Below are 13595 nucleotides of genomic sequence, written 5' to 3'. Positions count from 1 at the left end.
GCCGCATTCAGACCAGCGGTTTATCCGCAGCAGCGGCAGCAGCAGGGTGCGCCTGTTTTGTCTGAGCCTAGTAGTGCACACAGATGGAGAGCTACGCGCGCGCGCGCGCTAACAGGCAAGCCCTTTATGCCAATAGGAGAGGGATCAGCTGATCCCAGCGCAGCAGGTGATTGGCTGAATGGGACTGGGCGGCGCTGAGGAGCGCTCTGCTATATATACTTCTTGCCTGTCAGTTGCCGGTTGTCTGCCGTTGCAAATGCTTATGTGTTAGCACTCAGACCATAGTCAGATCCTTCAGTGTGGTTGAACCAGGTGGACCTGGGAATCCACACTTAGCCAGATTACTGTGTTATTATTGTGTTATACTCCAGACTAGTTCCAGGGTGTTGAGACCACGGACCTCACACCCAAGACTAGGGATACTGTGTTATTATTGTGTTATACTCCAGACTAGTTCCAGGGTGTTGAGACCATGGACCTCACACCCAAGACTAGGGATACTGTGTTATTGTGTTATACTCCAGACTAGTTCCAGGGTGTTGAGACCACGGACCTCACACCCAAGACTAGGGATACTGTGTTATTATTGTGTTATTCTTAGACCAGTTCCTGGGTGTTGAGAACACGGACCTCACACTCTAGACTAGGCCTATGCTTGAAATCTGTTATGACCTATTGCTTTCCTGACCCTCCTTCTGCTCTCTGATTCGGTACCTACGCATATCTGTTTACTTGTTGCCAACCCTGCCTGTCCCTGGTTACTGTATCAGTCTTCTGTCTCTGTACCTTATCTGCTCGTGTTTTACCGACCTGGCCTGGCCGACCTCTCTTACTGTCTGCAGAGACTCCCTGTCTCTGAAAGGGACCTCTCCGCAATCCAGTCAGGGACTCCATCTCTTAGGTGTCCTTTGACTGCAGTAGAGTCTGATTCCCAGCAGTCAGGGAATCACTGGCTCATATACTGTCACACCAAACACTTACACTTTGTCAGGTGTCCAGAGGTTAGTTATACTTGTATTATCGGTGATTCTGCAGATCATCAATAATCAGGTATATATCTGTATTCTTGGTGATACTGCAGATCACCAATAATCGAATTCTCTCTATGTGCCGACACCGATCGTTACACAAACTAGCTGCAATATCATGACACCTACCCTCTTCCAGATGGCGCTGGCAGATGATTCTAACGAATCGTCCTGCCAAAGCCTACACTGACGGCCGGCCTGGGGAGGTACCTCCTTAGTATTCTCATGAGGGTTTCCCACCTGGCAGTTAGCTCCAAGCTACACGGCTGGAAAACTAGGCCAGGTTGCTGCAATGTGTCGTTGCCCCCGGCAACCTGACGTGACCAACCAGGGGGATGATGGTCCGTGACGACCGTACATTCGCGACCATAGAGACAGTGCTGCAGCTGGGGAAGGGTTCCGACCGTCACTACACGCACTTTCTCTATAGGGGAAGGAGCTATCTCTCGGTCCCTTTGAGGAACGATTATCTGCCGGTTTGCCTCCTCCATTTCCGAAGGAATAATTTCCAGAGCCCTCTCAGCCCGCCCCCTCCAGTCGGTGACCCGCTGGCCAGACCCCTGAGCTCTTCCAGGCTGCTGTCAAATTGAACAGCCCCAAAGAGCTCAGTGCTGCCTGTCACACACACCAGGAAGGCTCCAGACGGAGAGGCTCCCGGGCCCTCAGGGCCAGGTTCCGAAGTAGATGTTGCTGAGCTGACCCAGCATCATAAATGACATCATCAGTTTCTGCATTTTCTGTATCAACATTTCCCACTCCAGGCCTAGGCAATGGAGACTCACTAGGGCTGGCTCCTAGTATACAGTCCGTAGCCCCGGGAGGCCCACCAGCACCCCCCACTTGCACAGAGTTATCAAACAGTACCTTGCAAGAGTCCTGAACTTCTACTGGGGAGGCGGGCTCCATGGGGGCTAGATTAGGCTCATACTGGGCTACTAACCGTCCCAGGTCAGTACCCAGCAAAACGTTGGTGGGGATTTTGTCAGTTACCCCAACTTCTTTCATTCCGCTGACGGCCCCCCAATCCAGGTGGACCAAGGCAGTGGGTATGGCTGGGGTGACACCCCCACTCCTCTGACAGCAATAGTTTTCCCAGGTATGTACTGCTCCGGGTTCACAAGCTGGGGATGTATGAGAGTCACTTCTGCTCCAGTGTCTCTCAGCCCAGTGGCAACTGTACCCCCAACTGTGACAAGCTGCAGATTCTCTGCGTAGCTAGTGGCATTCCTGGTAGCACACAAAGCAGTTTGGACTTCACTGGGGTTTTAGGCCTCACTGGATTTTGGGGCCTCACTCTTCCTCTCTGGGCAAATCATGCTGATATGACCTACCCTGTCACATACAAAGCATTTCCGGGTGTCAGTGGTTGGTGGCTTGAATCCAGGAGACTCACAACAAAAGAAATCCAGGAGACAGCGGTGCTTGCCTCCTCTGGGTGATGGGTGAAACAGGTTTAGCGATCTGTTCTCCCCTCCAGCTGGATGTTGTAGTCCTCCGGGACTTGGGTGCTCTATGGACTGTGTAGGAATCGGCAATTTCCGCAGCCTCATCCACTGTCTTTGGTTCTCGATCCAGCACAAACAGCCAGACATCAACAGGACAAGTGTGGAGGAACTGGTCTTTTATCATCAGTTCCTGCAGGGCATCCAAGGTTTTGACTGACAGTCCCTTTAGCCACTGCTGGAATGCAGTGCACAGGTTGCTAGCATGATCCAGGTAACTGTCATTAGGACCTCGCTGCACTGTCCTGAAACGTTTGCGATACACCTCTGGCGTGAGGTGGTATCGCGTAATGATGGCTTTCTTAATTGCCTCAAAGTCCGCTTCTTCCTCCTGGGGAGACTCACAAACGCCTCCAGGGCCTTGCCTCTCAGCCCTGGTGTGAGGTATCTTGCCCACTGCTCACGGGGCACCCCATACTGACGACAAGTCATTTCAAACCCCTGTAAGAAAGTGTCTATGTCAGAGTCCTTGTCCATAGCGGGGAACTTATCTCGGGGGATTCTGTGGACTCGCTCACCTTCGCGTTCTGCGGGTCCAGCAAACCGGTTCTGCTGCTGAAGTTTAGCCAGCTCCAGCTGGTGTTGACGCTCAGCACTTTCCCTCTCCGCCTGGTGTCGCTGTGCAGCTTGTTCCCTCTTGGCCTGGTGTCTTTCACTCTTGGCCTGGCGTCGCCGTTCAGCTCTTCCTTCCTCTGCCTGTTGGTGCAGTAGGATCAGTTTTAGGCGCAGTTCGGGATCAGCCGAACCTAGTAGCTGTAGGTCGGCTTCCAGAGATGTCCTCTCAGTGTTCGGTGGATCATCCAGGACATCGTATCCACTTGCATCCTGTGGCGGGAGCGATTACTCCTCTGACGTGTTGTGAGCTGCATCCGCTGGCGGTGGAGCACGGGCTTGCTCTGCCTCATCAGACTTCTGTAGGCTAGTCGCTTCTAGCAAGCTACCAGCCTTTAGTACTCAGAATAGCGAGCTAAACTGCGTACTAATGTACCAAACGATCCCACCACTGCCAGCCAAGTTATGTCAAGCGGGGAGCAGCCTTATTCAAGCTAAAACAAGGCTGTGACCCCTCAGAACACTTCTCACTGCCACCACTAGCTGCCGCTAGACACTTCCACTCTGCTGTCGAGTGATCTGCACGCACTCCGCGGTTCCGTATTCGGGTCAGCTTTGCGCTTTAGGCCGAATACGGGAACGCCACGCACACACACACACTACAATCGTACAGTAGCGAGACACAATCAGGCACTGACTCGTAATGCAAGTTACACTGCAGTCTCTCCTTCTAGGCTATGAGTGTTAGTTTAGTACAGCAGAAGTCAAACTTATTAAATAACGATTTAATATTCCAGAAAAAAAGTGGAACAATGCAGAAAATAATATATACAAAAGATTTACAAAAACAAAGTAAAAGTTACAACGATACACACAAGGATATTTGCATAAAAATAAAAGGGAAATAAATAACGTTACCAGCGTAGGTTAGAACGTGGTTGGCGGGAGAACGCCGTTTCCGATTCGCTCGGGATCATCCCTAGCTAGAAGATGATCTGTGACAGTCCTAGCTGCTGTTTTATAGCAAAATTTGTGCCCCGGGGCCACCCCAATGTCCAGGTCCAGGAATAATCCAATTTCCTGTTTAACGTGTGCAACTTCAAAGCGTTCCTGTTTTAGCTTGTGAAGTTTGGGGTAAAACTATAGTCTAGTACATACATCAAAAGATTGTGGAGTAAGGCTTCCTCCAGTCCTATGTAAATTCCAAGGCTTTTCCTGTCCACTGTGAACTTGGCAGACTTAATTAGTCAGATTGGTGCTCTTCCCATTGCTATTTGTGCCTTTTCTCCATGTGCCTTCGTAAGGCAGTTGTCCCTACACGGCTGTTGGCCTTTCCACGGCACAATTTTTGGAGGCAGAGAGAACAGATGGCATTGCTCTGGTCTAAGGCAGACACACTAAAAAATTTCCAAACCGCTGAGCCCCCCTGGGGTGATGGCACTATGGTGGCATCAGCAGCTGACATTGAAGGGCATGTTGGCTGGCTGTACATAGGTGGCGATACATGGCGCCGGACACTGCCACCAGCTGTTTCTGACGACGAGCTCCCCCTGCTTCTTTCAGGAACTCTGACTCCCCTTCTGAACTGTCCCGTGGTCTTCTTGTCTCTTAGGATCCCACGTGGCATCCGCATCATCGTCATCATCATAATCATCCTCCCCAGCTTCGTTTGCCTCAGATACCTCATAAACTGTGCCAACAGCAGGTACTTCATCATCCTCCTCCTACCTTACCTCCATAGTGTCGCCTAACTCAGACATATGAGGTTGTGTAACTTGCTTAGCGCCTTCATCTTGTTGTAACAGTAGTGGCTGTGAATCAGTTAATTCCCAACGAACTAACTCCTGCGAAGTGTCAAATGCAGCGGATGTGGTGCTTGTAGTAGCGCTGGTGGCTGCGGAAGATGAGATCTGTGTTAAATAGTCAACCACGTCCTGACAATCTTGGGAGTTGATGGGACGTGCCTTCTTCTTAGCACTGTACTTTGGTCCAGGGCTGCACGAAATCACATCAGCACGACCTCAAACAGACCTGCCGGTGGCCTTCCTCTGGGTCTGCCTCTGCCTCTACCTGTTTTGTCCATATCGGGGGGATGAAGTCAAAGGTATGAACTGACTTGACTAATATAATGTGCAGTCACACAGGTGCAGTGAAAGGTATGCAGTGACTGGTATTACAATACAATGTGGAGCTGTCACACAGGTGCAGTTAACAGGTATGCACGGACTGGTATATTACACAGCGTGCAGTCACACAGGTACTGTGAACAATTATGCAATGACTGGTATTACAAATGTGCAGCTGTCACAACACAGGTACCGTGAACAGGTGCAGTGACACTGCGTGCGGTCACGTAGGTAGGTGCACTGAACAACAACAGGTGGGTATGCAGTGATTGGTGTGGCGAACATTACGGAAAGTCGTTCGCAATCGCCAACAAAAATAGAGTAAAACAAATACCTTTCCTTTTGCTCTTCTCACTGAAAGCAAAAGCCCCTCACCCCATATATCCTGTGTCCTGATAACATGGAAAGGAATTTCACACGTGGCCTACCTCCTAGGCAGAGCCATTTGGTGCACAGCTCATTCCCCAAAGAAACTAGATGCATCCAGTAAGATAAGAGATTCCCTCCAAAATCATACAATCAAACAAAGAGAACTTTTATGTATTTGTAATTCAAAATAGCCTTGTCGCAGAAAGACAAAAAAAAAACACATTTTCTGATACCTAGAAATCAGTTCTATCATTCCTCTGAACTACAATTTTCTAACTATCAGGAATCCGTAGGAAAACCGCTTTATACGGCCTGCGTAGAGCGAATGCGATAGAATAGGCATGTGTAGCCTCGTTTGATACAGGGTCGCAGACCGCTTATGAATATAGCCTCGGATTTGCGATGCGTCAATCTGGGGCGGAGTCACACAGAGAATTCATAAATGTTACATTTTTTGCTCTAAGTCTGGGGGCGGCAACCTGCTGATTAGGAGGTAACCCCGCCTTAAACACACCTACTTTCTAGGTAGTGACAGCCCAAAACTCAGGTCCTATAAAAGTGGGGCGGGACCAAACCCGCCCAGTTCTCCAAATTCCATCGACCAGGAAAGTCTATGCAGGCGTTCAAAGAGAACCGACGCCTGCTGTGTTCAAGGACTCTTAACATTAATGCCTACTTTTAAACAGTGCTGGGCCGAAATTACGCATTAGCGTAATTACGCATCGTAATTCACTACAAATGCACCGTAAGCGTTACGTGTAAGGTTACAGTATTACGCGTAATTAATTACGCGTAGACCGTAGGGTTACGTTTTACGCGTAACAAATTACGCGTAAGACAGTAAACTCCCATTGAAATTACACAGTCTGCCGTAATCGCGTAATATTACGCTCCCGTATAATATAAAAAAGCCGCCGACTTTAAGGGTTAATAGCAAAGCCCCCTTAAGTGCTAAGAGCCTCAAATTTGGAGAATATATTAAGGAGATCAGAAGGAATAAGAGGAAAAATGCTTAAAATTTAGGAACACCAAATTCACAGGGTATATTAAGGGGATCAGTGGGAATAAGAGGAAAAAAATTTTTTTCAAAAAGACCTTATAGTTTTTGAGAAAATCGATTTTTAAGTTTCAAGGGCGAAAATGTCTTTTAAATGCGGAAAATGTCAGTTTTTTTTGCACAGGTAACAATAGTGTTTTATTTTCATAGATTCCCCCAAGTGGGAAGAGTTTTACTTACTTCGTTCTGAGTGTGGGAAATATAAAAAAAAAACGACGTGGGGTCCCCCCTCCCAGACCTCTTTAACCCCTTGTCCCCCATGCAGACTGGGATAGCCAGAATGCGGAGCACCGGCCGCGTGGGGCTCCGCACCCTGACTATACCAGCCCACATGGTCCATGGATTGGGGGGTCTCGGAAGGGGAGGGGCAGCCAAGCTTTCCCCTCCCCCTCCGAGCCCTTGTCCAATCCAAGGACAAGGGGCTCTTCTCCACCTCCGATGGGCGGTGGAGGTGGAGGCCGCGATTTCCTGGGGAGGGGTTCATGGTGGCATCTGGGAGTCCCCTTTAAAAAGGGGTCCCCCAGATGCCCACCCCCCTCCCAGGAGAAATGAGTATAGAGGTACTTGTAGTACCCCTTACCCATTTCCTTTAAGAGTTAAAAGTAAATAAACACACAAACACATAGAAAAAGTATTTTAATTGAACAAAAAACATAACCACGAAAAAAGTCCTTTAATATTCTTAATTAACCATTAATACTTACCTGTCCCTTTAAAAGCCAGTTCCCACGCAATATCCTCGGAAATATACTAATCAGTTACAATGTAACAAAGTTAATACAATGTAACAACTTTGTTACATTGTAACTATGCCGCACCGGACGTCACTCACCGCCGCCGCCGCCACCGCGTCTGTGCTGCAGGACCCGACAGAGCTCTGAGCTATAGCTCAGAGCTCTCTAAGCATCTTTGTATTTGGGCTCCAAGGAGCCCCATTGGTCCTTAGCAGACCAATGGGGTTCCTTCTGATTTGAAGGAACCCCATTGGTCTGCTAAGGACCAATGGGGCTCCTTGGAGCCCAAATACAAAGATGCTTTCGAGAGCTCTGAGCTAATATAGCTCAGAGCTCTGTCGGGTGAAGGGACGCTAAGTCCCCGCCGGCTCCGCTGCCCTCCCCGCCTCTCCCACATGTCACCTATATACATACTGGCACCCATGGGTGCCAGCATGTATATGAGTGACAGGTGTGGGCGGAGTGGACGGCGGGAGCCGGCGGGGACTAGCGTGTATGCGGCGGCCGGCGGGTGAGCGGCGAGTGACGTCCGGTGCGGTGGTGTTACAAAGTAACAAAGTTGTTACATTGTAATAACTTTGTTACATTGTAACTGATTAGTATATTTCCGAGGATATTGCGTGGGAACTGGCTTTTAAAGGGACAGGTAAGTATTAATGGTTAATTAAGAATATTAAAGGACTTTTTTCGTGGTTATGTTTTTTGTTCAATTAAAATACTTTTTCTATGTGTTTGTGTGTTTATTTACTTTTAACTCTTAAAGGAAATGGGTAAGGGGTACTACAAGTACCTCTATACTCATTTCTCCTGGGAGGGGGGTGGGCATCTGGGGGACCCCTTTTTAAAGGGGACTCCCAGATGCCACCATGAACCCCTCCCCAGGAAATCGCGGCCTCCACCTCCACCGCCCATCGGAGGTGGAGAAGAGCCCCTTGTCCTTGGATTGGACAAGGGCTCGGAGGGGGAGGGGAAAGCTTGGCTGCCCCTCCCCTTCCGAGACCCCCCAATCCATGGACCATGCGGGCTGGTATAGTCAGGGTGCGGAGCCCCACGCGGCCGGTGCTCCGCATTCTGGCTATCCCAGTCTGCATGGGGGACAAGGGGTTAAAGAGGTCTGGGAGGGGGGACCCCACGTCGTTTTTTTTTTATATTTCCCCCACTCAAAACAAAGTAAGTAAAACTCTTCCCACTTGGGGGAATCTATGAAAATAAAACACTATTGTTACCTGTGCAAAAAAAACTGACATTTTCCGCATTTAAAAGACATTTTCGCCCTTGAAACTTAAAAATCGATTTTCTCAAAAACTATAAGGTCTTTTTGAAAAAAAAAATTTTCCTCTTATTCCCACTGATCCCCTTAATATACCCTGTGAATTTGGTGTTCCTAAATTTTAAGCAGGCTTTGCTATTAACCGTTAAAGTCGGCGGGTTTTTAAATGTATATATTTTTCCTTTGAAACTTTAACATCGATTTTCTCAAAAACTATAAGGTCTTTTTGAAAAAAAATTTTTTCCTCTTATTCCTTCTGATCTCCTTAATATATTCTCCAAATTTGAGGCTCTTAGCACTTAAGGGGGCTTTGCTATTAACCCTTAAAGTCGGCGGCTACCTAACATTGATTCATGCGTCAACTTTTCCGCTTGGCAGCATGACCTTACGCATTAATTGCTAGTAGGATGTTACGCGTAAACCGATAACGTAATAACCTGAATTACGGTATACTTACGCGTAAGTGCTATGCGTAATTATAGACATGTACCGAAATTGACTGTCTATGCCGTAAGCGTAATTTCGTAATGCGTAATAGCGTAAAATTACGCGTAATGATCCGTAAGCGTAGCTTTCTCCATTACGACCAGCACTGCTTTTAAACTGGACTCTGTTTCTTCATTCTCCAAATGGACTATCAGCCATAACTAAGTAAGAACTTTCAAATTTTACCCCTTTATTTTTAAGCTTTGTGATATATATTAATTGGTGTATATAGCTGTATGTAATGCATTTTTGTTATTAAACGTTTTAAAAATCGTTTAGCGGTTATGACCTGTTGCTGAACAAACATAATCATACCTATTCTCCTGAAATTGCTACCCTGCGTTTAATAGAAGTGTACCTTTATAACCCGTATGCGAGAACCCGTCCCAGATTTAAAGATCTGACCCAGGTTCCTGCATACTGCTAAGGGTTAATAGTGGCGTTCTCGAAGTCCTAGCATAATTACAGTAGCGGGCTGTGTAACCCGCTTGGTGGCAGATCTTTGAATTGTATGTGTGAGGTGAGTCCTTTGGCGTCTGAACGCTCCCTCCGCGAGTCAGTTCATCAAATTGCGAAGTCGGGTTACCCTTCGTGATGAGCAAAATGACCGCGTGAGAGGATTTCTGACGCTGATCGATTGACCCCATCCGCAGACCGGCGCTTGAGGCGTTTGTGGACTTACCCGCGGACAAGGACAATGACTATAATGCGATAAAAGCTGCAATTATCGCTAAGTACCAGCTGACCCCAGAGGTATACCGCAAAAAGTTTAGGGCCCTGCAGAAATGCCCCACAGACACTTATGCAGACCTGGAGGGTCGCCTGCTGACTGTGTTCAGGCAGTGGTCACGAGGCCTCAACAAAGACTCTCACCAAGGTCTGGAGGACCTCATCATACAGGAGCAGTTGCTGAACTGCTGCACTCTGGATGTCCGGCAGTTTGTCTTGGAGTGGAAGTCTGATTCCGCCAAAGCTGCCGCAGAACTTGCAGACACTTTTGTGGCCCCCCGTGTGCCAAACAGCCGCAAACCTTCAGAGCTGGAAAGGGGGGAGACCTGCGCAACCTAGCTCTCCTCCCCCTGCTAGCCGTGGGAATCGGGTCCCACAGCCACAGAGATCGGATGCTGCACCTGCTACTCATTCGCCTGTTACCACTGTGGACAGCGAGGACACCTCAAGTCTGCCTGCCCCGAGGTGAGGACGCCGTCTCCAGAGCCTAGCGCAGAATCGGCTAGCACATCCTCTACTGCACACGCCTACCTCGTCATGGGAGCAGCAAATCCTCGACTTTCCGGAAATCATCAAGTCGTAGAAGTCAACGACCAGATCGCTGTTGGTTTCCGCGACACAGGCGCAGAGCTTACCTTGGTTCGCTCTCATCTTGTTGCCAGGGAGGATTTCCTGCCTAATGAGCGTGTTACACTTGTGGGAGTTGGTGGCACACACGCCCGCATCGCCAAAGCTCGTGTTGTTCTCGATTGGGGAAGGGGGCACCAGACAAAAGTTGTGGGGGTGACAGATGACATCCCAGTGCCTGTGCTGTTGAGCACCGATCTTGGCACCCTACGATCCTTTTATGAACCTGTGATCAACACCCCGGATTGCCAGTCTGGACCCACTCAGGTACTGTACAAGCTTGGGGAGGGACAGAGGGAGGCAGCCAGGGTAATGGTACCTAGCTCTCCTAGGGAAGGAGGCAAGTAAGAGGTACCTGTTTCTAACGGACAGCTGGCTAATCACTGTTTGTCTGATTCTAAACCTGTCACTGTTGTTCCAGATACCTGTGTACATGATGTTAAAAATGAACGTAACTGTGATGTTAATGCTGTACCAGATGTTGCTAATAGTTTTCATGCTGAATCTCCTATTGCTAAAAATGATTTATGTTTAAGTGTGATTGCCTCTAACCTAAGAGGTAACAGTCTTGTTTTGCCTGGGTCATATCCCTGCAGGGCAGCGAAAGCAGGCCAGGTGTCAGAGCAGGCAGCTGGGGGCCTAGACCTCCCCTCCTGCTATGACAGCCAGAGCGCTTCACCCTTGCCTGCTGTTACCAACCAGCTGGTGGAGACAGGCAGTGCCTTCCCTGTCTCACCCTTGCATGTCTTCCCCTTGCAGAAGCAATCCAGTGCAAAACTTCCCAGAGGCCCACCCTCTATCCTTCCTGGAGAAGGGGCAAGCCTCGCCACCCAGGTGAAGGCTAATTCGTTTTTTAAAATGTGCTCTAATGTCCACCTAGGTTGTGCTGACCAAAATGTTGTGCCAAGGTGTAGTCAGTTAGAGCAGGGGTATGCCACGCTGCTTCCAGATTCGCAAGCTGACACTCGAGAGTCAGGAAGTGACCCGGATGTCAGCCAACGACTCTCTCCCTTACAGGAAGCGCTACGCAAACCCAGCCAGGCCTTTAGAGGTAAGCCTGTAGGTGTGCATTGCACCGTCCGCAAAGCGGACACTGGGACACACCGGACCATGAGGCCTTATGCCTCTGGTGAGTTGTCCAAAGTACGGTCAAGTAAGGAACCCGAGAACACTTTCAGTAGGCGTGTGGATCAGGTCTGGCAGACCTATTCTGTGCACCCAATTTATGGAGGGAGGTGTGGCGAACATTACGGAAAGTCGTGCGCAATCGCCAACGACTTGCGTAATGGTCCAGCCCATTATAGTCAGTCCTGTGTAGAGTAAAATAAATACCTTTCCTTTTGCTCTTCTCACTGAAAGCAAAAGCCCCTCACCCCATATCCAGTGTCCTGATAACAAGGAAAGGAATTTCACACGTGGCCTACCTCCTAGGCAGAGCCATTTGGTGCACAGCTCATTCCCCAAAGGAACTAGATCCATCCAGTAAGATAAGTGATTCCCTCCAAAATCATACAATCAAACAAAGAGAACTTTTATGTATTTGTAATTCAAAATAGCCTTGTCGCAGAAAGACAAAAAACACATTTTCTGATACCTAGAAATCAGTTCTATCATTCCCCTGAACTACAATTTTCAAACTATCAGGAATCCGTAGGAAAACCGCTTTATACGGCCTGCGTAGAGCGAATGCGATAGAATAGGCATGTGTAGCCTCGTTTGATACAGGGTCGCAGGCCGCTTATGAATATAGCCTCGGATTTACGATGCGCCAATCTGGGGCGGAGTCACACAGAGAATTCATAAATGTTACATTTTTTGCTCTGAGTCTGGGGGCGGCAACCTGCTGATTAGGAGGTAACCCCGCCTTAAACACACCTACTTTCTAGGTAGTGACAGCCAAAAACTCAGGTCCTATAAAAGTGGGGCGGGACCAAACCCGCCCAGTTCTCCAAATTCCATCGACCAGGAAAGTCTATGCAGGCATTCAAGGAGAACCGACGCCTGCTGTGTTCAATGACTCTTAACATTAATGCCTACTTTTAAACTGGACTCTGTTTCTTCATTCTCCAAATGGACTATCAGCCATAACTAAGTAAGAACTTTCTAATTTCACCCCCTTATTTTTAAGCTTTGTGATATTTGTTAATTGGTGTATATAACTGTATGTAATGCATTTTTGTTATTAAACGTTTTAAAAATCGTTTAGCAGTTATGACCTGTTGCTGAACATACACAATCGTACCTATTCTCCTGAAACTGCTACCCTGCGTTTAATAGAAGTGTACCTTTATAACCCGTATGCGAGAACCCGTCCCAGATATAAAGATCTGACCCAGGTTCCTGCATACTGCTAAGGGTTAATAGTGGCGTTCTCGAAGTCCTAGCATAATTACAGTAGCGGGCTGTGTAACCCGCTTGGTGGCAGATCTTTGAATTGTATGTGTGAGGTGAGTCCTTTGGCGTCTGAACGCTCCCTCCGCGAGTCAGTTCATCAAATTGCGAAGTCGGGTTACCCTTCGTGATGAGCTAAATGACCGTGTGAGAGGATTTCTGACGCTGATCGATTGACCCCATCCGCAGACCGGCCTTGCGGTCTGTGACAATTGGTATTACAAATGTGCAGCTGTCACACACAGGTACCATGAACAAGTGCAGTGACACTGCGTGCGGTCATGTAGGTAGGTGGGTGAACTGAACAACCTGTAGGTATGCAGTGATGGGTATTACAAATGTGCACCTGCCTATCACACACACACACACACAGGTACCGTGAACAGGTGCAGTGACTAATGGTATTAAATATCACATTGCTTGCGCTCACGTAAGTAGGTGGGTGCACTGAACAACAGGCAGGTATATGCAGTGATGGGTATTACAAATGTGCAGCTGCCTGTCACACACACACACACAGGTACCGTGAACAGGTGCAGTGACTGGTAGTATTAAATATCACACTGCGTGCACTCACGTAGGTAGGTGGGTGCACTGAACAAAAGGTAGGTATATGCAATGATGGGTATTACAAATGTGCAGCTGCCTGTCACACACACACACAGGTACCGTGAACAGGTGCAGTGACTGATGGTATTAAATATCACACTGCATGTGCTCACAT

At 48.3% G+C, this 13595-nt stretch overlaps 1 protein-coding gene across 1 annotated transcript in view; it reads right to left on the bottom strand.

Moving 5' to 3' along the window:
• Positions 1-13595, bottom strand: part of LOC137539080 (dual specificity protein phosphatase 22-A-like) — a 144331-nt gene that overhangs the window by 110419 nt on the left and 20317 nt on the right. The window lies entirely within an intron of this gene.

Source organism: Hyperolius riggenbachi, chromosome 11 (assembly GCF_040937935.1).
Source record: "Hyperolius riggenbachi isolate aHypRig1 chromosome 11, aHypRig1.pri, whole genome shotgun sequence".
NCBI lineage: Eukaryota > Metazoa > Chordata > Amphibia > Anura > Hyperoliidae > Hyperolius > Hyperolius riggenbachi.
This window is presented reverse-complemented; position numbering and strand designations above follow the sequence as displayed.